The 9,324-nt window shown below is 35.6% G+C and overlaps 1 protein-coding gene across 7 annotated transcripts in view; it reads left to right on the top strand.

The window, feature by feature from the left end:
* Window positions 1–566: 566 nt before the first annotated feature.
* The window catches only part of LOC107042015 (SH3 and multiple ankyrin repeat domains protein 3), a 249,079-nt gene continuing 240,321 nt past the window's right edge, over window positions 567–9,324 (top strand). For 6 of the 7 annotated variants that reach the window (XM_015262877.1, XM_015262872.1, XM_015262876.1 and 3 more), the window contains exon 1: window positions 567–891. The gene's annotated coding sequence lies outside the window, so the exon portion shown is untranslated. Of the gene's footprint in view, window positions 896–9,324 lie in introns of all 7 variants that reach the window. The other variant, XM_015262870.1, reaches the window with a different exon arrangement.

Genomic DNA, 9,324 nt, shown 5'->3' with positions numbered 1-9,324 from the left:
ACTCCTACGTAGGATCGATCAAAAACCCTTTTACCATGTCGTTATCGTATTTTTTCTTCTGATGATTACGCGGTGACCGACCGTCTCGGTAGCATGAGACTCACCGGAAAATCAATGCTACGGTATAATCGCGACACAAACGAGATTCGCGGGAGAAAAGCATGTCAATCTCTCCATTACATAATCCAATGATCCAATGATTTTTACTTATAATAATGAATCAAGTGTTTTAATGGGAATCTCCAGGTGGACAAGGCCCGCTGCATTCCCATCCAATTAGACTTTTCAGTATGGGACGATGAGTCACGTATTGCAACACGAAGAGACAAAAATGAGACACTTTATTTCGTGACTGACACATTTAATTACGTTTTTCGATTAATTTGTCATACCTTAAAAATTGTTAAATATGTCGTGAAAAATGATCGGAATGAGAGGAGCCAGAAAAAGGCAGTTGTGGATTAGTCGAGGGCAAGCGTCAGTTCGTGCGGTGTCTGTCCAGGCGGCGCCATTCGCGCACTCTCGAGTCTATGAAGCGCCCGCGCCGTCAGTTTGGAGCACGGCTTCACAGCTCTAAGACGTGTATGATCGTTTCGTGTTTCCTTCCACTTACGGTGCGCTCGCTAACATTTATTTACAGTGGTTGTAATCCTTGGAAAAAACGCGTGGGTGTTCGAGTGTTGAGTGATCTTATTTGTAAATAAAAGTGATCCACATTCTACTCATTCGCCATTTCACCCTCGTTTCATTGTTGTCAGCTTAACTTACTTTGTTATTATTAAATTTTGTATCTGGCAAACGTTTTGCTTGGATGGTGCCAACGAGAAGGTAGTTTAGCCGAGTCCACGCTCCTGAGTTTCGTTTAATCGATCGACTGGACTGAGTAAATAAGTAAGTGAGTAAATGACATTTTCTATTTTATTATGAGTGCGTTTCGGAATCATGACACGAATTGCAGTTCGTGGTTTGTCGTTTTTTCCCCCGGTCCAAATTTAAATTTGAAGTAATTTTTAATGCGACTATATTTTGCTCCAACGAAAAATTGACAAAATCCATAATTAATTAACGGGGCTTGGGGCTTCCTAATTCTCCAAGACTACCTAGGAATTTCACTGCTATCGAACATAATTCAGCCGCGTTATTGACACTCGCTCGTTCAAACATTATGTCGGAGTAAAACGAATTTTCAACGCTACAGTCTTTATATCCCTGCATTCATTCGCTCATTTACGAACATCTATATGTATTTCCTTTTTTTTTCTTTTTCTTTTATCAGTCAAGTCGTTTTGAAGGCAATAGTACCGAGTCCAGGCGGGCGCGGTTGAGGGTAGGGGAGGAGAGGGGAGAATTCGAATACCGGTATAGTCATAAAAGTTCAATATGAAAAGTCAATGTCCCGTCTCCATGAATTTTTTTCAAGCCCATTATGCCATTTTCTCCTAGTACGTGAGGAAAGGCTATTGCTATTCTGCCATAGCTAAACATGAATAAATGTCGATTTAGATTCGACAACAGGTTTGTGCTCATCGATGATTGCTGGTTTATGTAATCTCGAGGTCAAAAATAGTGACCCTAGAGTTTTTAATTTTTCCTCTCGAATGCATCAACCGTCACCAAACGCATTTCCTGTTCACCAATGAAGAGATGCCAGTGTACACGTGTTTATTGTTGATTTTATCCTTTTGTTTGTCACCTACGGGAAAACCATGGAGTAAATTATGTGAGAAAGAAAACCGCAGGGTGAATGTTCTGCCTTTTTGTACTGGCTCACAGAGGCGATACAACATAAAAGCTCTCTCTTCCCCGTTAGCATATGCTAAAAGTACTTTAAAAAATGAAGAAAAGATAGTACAAGAGAGAGAGAGAGAGAGAGAGAGAGAGAGAGAGAGAGAGAGAGAGGGAAAAAGAGAGACGCAAAAATGAGACGTATGACAAGTTGGGGATTCTCAGTGGGGGGTGGCCAGGGTTTTCACGGAATTGAGTGTAAACGAGGGAGCTGTTTACATTGCATATTTTTCGAGATCAAGGTAATATGTAAGCTTCATGTCTCCTGATAAACATCTAAATCTTCATCATTCATCCAGAAAAGGGTGTGTTTCCGTGTTTACGGATTTTTGCTTCCGCATGGAAGCATTGTAATCGTTTAAATTTAAGTTTTGAATTTTTTGTGTTATATCGACCCGTTATGATTGATGATATGAAAAAGTCCGCAAATCCAATTTTTACACTGCATTACTTATTTGTGTACTGTTAGAAATTTCTTGAAATTTCAGTCAGCGTCATCTGAATTTTCGTTGTTGTGAGGTTGCATTCAATTTCAAATGAAAGCGTTCAGTTAATTTATCATTCATCTTGAAAATTCAAGAAAATTGAGTTTTTCAATTGTTTTTTTTTTAGTTTTTCGATGAGTTCATCGTGAAAATTGAACATCACATACAATTGAATTTTCAATAGGTTGAGAATTCAGAAAAATTGTTGCCTGAATTCCCAAAATTTTCAAGGTTTTTCAGTGCCGTATGTACCTGACAATCGAGAATTACTTGAATATTCAAGAAATTAATTGACTCCTCAATGAAGAAATACAGAAATTTCATGTAACTTTGTCGTTGTTAAACATTTCAAGCTTTTTCACGTGAAATTTTTTCAAGAGTAATTTTTCTTCTAACAGTGTGTCCGTATGTATGTGTGTGGTAAAGTTTTTCTTCAATTGTTCACGAATGAAAGAATGGAATTGAATCTTTTTTTTTCAAATGTAGGTATTATTGAGCTCTATCGATCGCCATTAATTAAGATTTGATTCAACGATTAGCTTTTTAATTTTTGAATTTTGTCAAAAATCGGTTGTCCCACGATAACTAAAAAAATGTTCTGAATTGATTGAATGATGGCTTCAAAAATTTGTTTGTATATCCCTTTGACCGAGTTCGAAGATGAAGGCGATAGCAATAATTGTTATTTGATTTATTCGAAAATTTTCAAAAATTTGGTATTTTTTGAAAATAAAAAATCCGGGGATATCTTTGAATATCATTCTTCAAATTAATCAATCATAGCTTAAAATGTTTGTTTTAATGCCATTAAGTCGAAGTTAAAAGATGATTACGATAGCTATATTGGTTTATTTGATTTTTATAGTCATTTTTGAAAATTTTTAATTTTTCATAAATTCCCCTGAAAGTGAGCTGTTTGATGGTTTCTTCAAATGTGATGTTTCAAATTCATTCAAGTACATGTAAATAAAATTTTTCTATTAACATTTTATCGAAGGGCTAAGAGGAGAGGTAGAATTGTAAAAAAGCCAATCGGTTGTTTAGAAGAAAAGGGATAATTAAAATAATGATGTTAATATTCAACTAAGTTGAAAATCTGACAAAATTAGGTAAAAGGAAATCTTATTCAATTTAATAAGGTGAAGTAAACAATTATACATTATACATGAATTATACATGATAGACGGAAATGATGTGCAAAATAACCATTAGGAAGCATATTGCTAATTTATTAGCAAAAATAACTATATTATATGCAATACAAGAGCAATTTCAAACTTGTTTCATTCATTTCCGTCTTGGGGTTTCGACATACCATTAACTATTTTTCGATAACAGATGGCGGCTGATCAGAGTGCAGTACTTTATTCACACGATCGAATATTGCACATTAGATTTTGAATATTGAGCACGAGCTCTTCATTCTTTCTCAAAATTGTGATCATAACTTTGAAAATAACTTGAAAACTGAAAAATCTCTCTATTTCTCTATTCTTATAGAAAAAATCATGATTGCTATGAAGTTACTATTGGAATGTTTAAAAAATACGACACTCATTCCGGTTGGATCAGAATATAGAACACGGAGTCAAGTACTGCTTGGATTTAAACGAATTCAGTTTGCAATCTCGTGAACTGCATGGGGTTATGTGTCTCGTCATAAAAGCGGGCTGCAAGTTTTGGATTTTTATAGACTTGAGCTAATCTGTCCAATTTCACATTTGGCTTCCATATCACCTCAACCATTACTATCGGGTTGAAAAGTATAAGACCCTGGCCGTTTTCGATTTTACAAGATTCCTCAACATCGGTATCATTCATTTTCCTCCAGTAATATACCGTAGATATATCAAATAGTCATAGGAATGCCAAACTACATGCATTGTGATATTGGGTTTATAGCCCAGGATCTACATATATTTTTTTTAACCCGAAAGCAAACGCAGCGTGAACTGTCGAATAATTCTCTCGTCATTTTTCTCCCATAGAAAAACGAAATTATCAAAATTGATAAGACTACAACTGAGGGCCTGAGGGAAGAAGGGACTCTCCCAAGGCCAGTGAGACACGAAAGTATCTTTTGTGCATTGTAAGTTGACCGGGCCTGCCCTCTCCCCTCAGCGATCCACCTCATCCACATATGCCAGAATGACTAATCAATCATCTCGTACATTGAGTGGATATAACTCATCGTGCCAGGAGTGGAAAACTCGTTTGTTACTCACCCAAGACATTGTTTAGTGTATCAAGCGATCATCACTCGGAGAATGAAACTCCAGGATTGTTACTTACTCGTTAAATCTGTATTTATCAACAATATCATCGCTATTTCGGAAAACTTAAGCCCGGATTAAATATTTATAGCCGTTATCATATTTGGATTAATTCTATTTTTCCACCAGCATGAATCTACCTGATCATAACTTTCATACGAATATTTCATTTATGTCTAGGCTTATCTCACGGAGAAAGATTGACTCACCGAGCGTGTAAACCGAGGGATAAGCGTGAAACAGATTTTAATAGAAACAGAAATCGTAGATGTTGATTTAACGAATTTGAATTAATGGAGTGATTTTCATTTGACGATACATCTTTTTCGTCGTTCATCGACTTGATTATTTGTAGCCCGATGGATCTGAGCACAGAACGAGCCATCGGTTTGCATACGAGTCTAACGATACTTTTTGTATTACATTCTTCCTATAGCCCTGTTTTTTTCTCCTCTATTTACATCTGGTTGGGCGCGACTTGCGCACTGAATATGTATACCCGTTAAGGCACTCGGGTGTGCAACGAGAAGTATTTCAAAGGGTTCATTCTTGTACTGTTATGAGTATGGTGGTGGTGTGTGTATGGGTGTATCGCGGATAATAGTTAAGCTGGCAAACAATTGATGAAGAGATTCTCAATTTCTCATGAGCAAAATGTTTAATCTTCATACTTGAATATTGTTATCAATTTCCCTCTAAATTCTTGTCAAATGGTTGAGAAATTACACAATGTTTCTGTTACTTCATCCCATCCAGCATGAAATTATCAATTTTTGGAAAAAAAAAATGTAAAAATACCTGTTGAAATATTATGACTAGGTCTCATTTTTCTCGTGAATGTACTGCAGTACCACAAAACTACTAGAAAATTTCTGTTTGCTCAATGAATTAAACATAAATATTGACTGGTAATTCTACAATTGCTCCATAATTGTCAGGTATTCACCGATTTATTTGTTATACAGAACACTGACAGAAAAAAATTAATTTTATCAAGAGAATTTTATTCGAACCAAGTATCATTTGGTTATTAATTTTCAAATAAACATGATTCCATAGTCAATACTAGTTATCTCTTCTTGAGATACATTTGATTCGGAGAAATCGAACTTCTCTAGAACTAAAGTTCCTTTTATTTGTCGCAATAATGAGAGTATTTGATTTCTTTCTAGCCAAAAATTTGGTACATACAATGGTTCTACGTAGAGAAACTTGACATAAATACTTGAGTTTGGAGACGAGTGGCATTTGTCGGATTACTTGTTCCATTTGGATTTTGATCGATTGCAGTATTTCGAGGAAAAACGAATGGTGCGGTCTTGCAAAATATTTACGAACAAATGAATTGCTGCTTCGAAATATCCAAGGTAGAAGGACATGTCCGAAATTAAACTCTTTGGCAGCCTCAACAATACTGCGCTTTGTTTAGTTCAAATTCCAAAAGAAAGATATAATCAATTGAGCACTGGAAATTCTTTGTTACTTGAAAAATTTGACGAGTTTTTATTGTTAATTTCAGTATAAAATAATTAATAGTGGTGACAATCTTCAACTCCCTATCGAAAGTTTCTGTCTTAATAATTTTCCAATGAAAAATCCTTGGAATTCGAGTAAAGTCTAGGACTTGTAAAAAAATAGAGCAATATTCTTCATGTAGCCTTGGATATTTCCGTCAAATTTCACGACGCTTTTATATTTTCCGAAGAATAAAGTACTCTAGTAGCTACAAATCGGAAAATTCATGGCCGCTTTGAGTATCGAGGAGGCATTATTAAAAAATTTTATTTGAAAAAATTTAACAGTGAACACTTTCACTTAAAATCATTTTATTTGAATTTTCAATTTTCTTTTTATCATTTTACTATTCTATTAGCAGTCGTTCGAGGGAAATGGAACGTGCGGGTTCAGTGGAAATCTGTTGATGTAAATAGTGGAATAAAATACAAAGGGAGGGAAGTATAAAGAGGGTCGTGCAAGGGTTACGAGAGTTTACTGTAAGTGCGCGCTGCACGTATATATAGGTATGTATCGTGTTCACATACACTCGGGACCATTGAGGATTGCTATTCGGTTCAAACAATTGAGAGAAGGGGTTCTCAATATTGCTCAAGGCGTTCAATTTTTCCATCCCTTTTTGACCAATAAAACTCCATTGCTTTCGGCTAGTAAAATCAATAAGACTTTATTTTTTATTTTTCTCCTCTGGGTGGAGTTTACGGTAATGGTAGCATTAGTAATGGCTTCGTAATAGTGTGCCTATGGAGAATCGATTATTTTTAATGACAATATTTTCATTGTGCACTATAAACACATCATAAAAATCTTGGAAAATCATGTTGCAAAATTATTATTGTGGTAATGTTTAGTCTTTTCATTTATCAATTTGAAACTCATATAATTTCTCTAAATTTATTTTCATTCTTTCGATGGTAAAGAAAATCATGACAATTTTTAAATGAACATAATGATTAGTTTCGAGTGATTGAAGGTTTTAAAATTCAGGGAAAAACATGAAAGGAAATTGAAGAAAGTTATTCGTCGTCATATATTTTTATGATTCATCATTTCATTACTGATATAATGAATGAAAGACAATTTTCAATCTAAAAATATTCGCATGCTTTTTGCGTGTAGCTAGATTCACCCATAATGTGCGTTTTATAATGAATTAAGTTATCGTCCACTTTGTTTTGGCGTAAAGTTGAAAGGCATTATTCAATGTTTAATGATTTAACCTACGACAGTGCAAACCTCTGACATGATCGATCGAGGAAAGCCTACATGTGCGCGTCACACTGCAGAGAATGTTGGGTGCCTAGTGCCTACATGAAACGCGAATCAATGCCACTAGGGAAGACTGCAGAAGCCAGCAATGGAATCGATACTCTGGTAGCTTAAGCTAATGGGCGTAGGTTGGTCACATCACTAACGGTCTCACTTCCCTGATGTCCACGGTATTTTGACGTGTTACATAGCCTATGCGAATGACTTTTTCATCCATGCTGAGTAATTATCGTCAGCTTAGACATGCGATAGCCAACGTTCCGATATACAATTACAACAATTTTGATGGTAAACTTCAAAGTCTCAATGTTTTTAGATTACCTGTCAATTCTTCATCGTTCAATTCACTTTAAAAATAGTTGAAAAAATAATGTCATATTTTTTATAGTTGTTACGGAATTGAAAATTCCACTCTACTCGTTGCACCCAGCAAAATGTTTTTTTTAATCAAATAATAGTATATTTCGATACAAGTGTGATTGGCAACTCGTGTGACTGGCAACTTCACACTCGTTACCACCCCGTCGCACGTGTATCTGAACTATTTTTTTCATCACACTGTGACGAAAAGTGAACTTTTCGGTACGCTCCGCGTGCCTAAATGTCCAATTTCTGCCACATTGTGATGAAATAGTATATTTCGATATGAGTGAGACAGAATTTTCACGAGGGTGAAGTTGGCGGCCCGAGGCGAAGCCGAGGGCTGCCAATCACACGAGCTGAAAATTCCTGTCTCACATGTGTCGAACAATAATTTTTGACAGTGATGTTACGTTCAGCGAGTGGCGAACTATGCCTTTTTTCGTTTACTAGTAAACGAAAAGACTTTTCGTTTACGAGTAAACGAAAAGGCACTTTTCGACACGAGGTGAACGTAGCAGCAGTGTCAAAAAATATTGTTTGTAACTCGTGAAATAGTATATTTCGTAACGAGTGCAAAAAAGTGTTTTTTGGCGAGTGCGAGGTTTATATCACGAGCCGAAGGCGAGTGATATAATCCCAAGAGCTAAAAAACATTTTTTCATGAGTTACGAACAATATTTTTTGTCACTGCTGCTACGTTCAGCTCGTGTCGAAAAGTGCCTTTTCGTTTACTAGTAGACGAAAAGTCTTTTCGTTTACAAGTTTCGACTTTTCGTTTACTAGTAAACGAAAAGTCTTTTCGTTTACAAGTTTCGACTTTTCGTTTACTAGTAAACGAAAAATGGCACAGTTCGGCACTCGCTGAACGTAACATCACTAACAAAAAATATAGTTCGGATACACCTCGGCTTCGCCTCGGGCCGCCAACTTCACACTCGTTACCACCCCGTCGCACTTGTATCGAAATATACTATTTCATCACAATGTGGCGGAAATTGGACTTTTAGGCACGCGGAGAGTGCCGAAAAGTTCACTTTTCGTCACAGTGTGATGAAAAAATGTTTTTCAGCTGGTGAGATTATATCACGAGCCGAAGGCGAGTGATATAAACCCCCCACTCGCCAAAAAACACTTTTTCATTGCTTAAGCCCAAAAAGGGCTCTTTTACCGACGGTAGTTAAGCATGAGAAGTAGGTCTTTTTACCGTTGAGCAGTATAAAAGTGAGAAATGCACTACTTAGGAGTGAAAAAGTGAGAAATGCACTCCTTAGGACTGAAAAACGTGTGGCGCCACCCAGCGTTAATGTACCAAAATATAAAACTACATATAAAAACTGATAAATTCAGCCAGTGAATCCCCTTCATTATCTTCAAAATTGTTAAATTTTAAATTTGAAAATACACCTGAAAATTAAAATGAAAAATAAATTATTAAAAAATCTTAATTTTGATAATAATAATATTAGAAATATCATTTCATAGAAAATTTTTTATTGAAACTCTGAAATAAACTACAACGTAAACGCAAGAATAATACTCATAGTTTAAATAATAAAATCTAACAAAACAATCAGTTATGCCCATCTATCTCAACTAAGATCTCGAGATTCACTTATTTTCCTTATTTTCTTTAT

Source organism: Diachasma alloeum, unplaced genomic scaffold, assembly GCF_001412515.2.
Source record: "Diachasma alloeum isolate Michigan unplaced genomic scaffold, Dall2.0 Dall_scaffold_00401, whole genome shotgun sequence".
NCBI lineage: Eukaryota > Metazoa > Arthropoda > Insecta > Hymenoptera > Braconidae > Diachasma > Diachasma alloeum.
The sequence above is the reverse complement of the archived record's forward strand: the minus strand, read 5'-3'. Positions and strand labels throughout refer to the sequence as shown.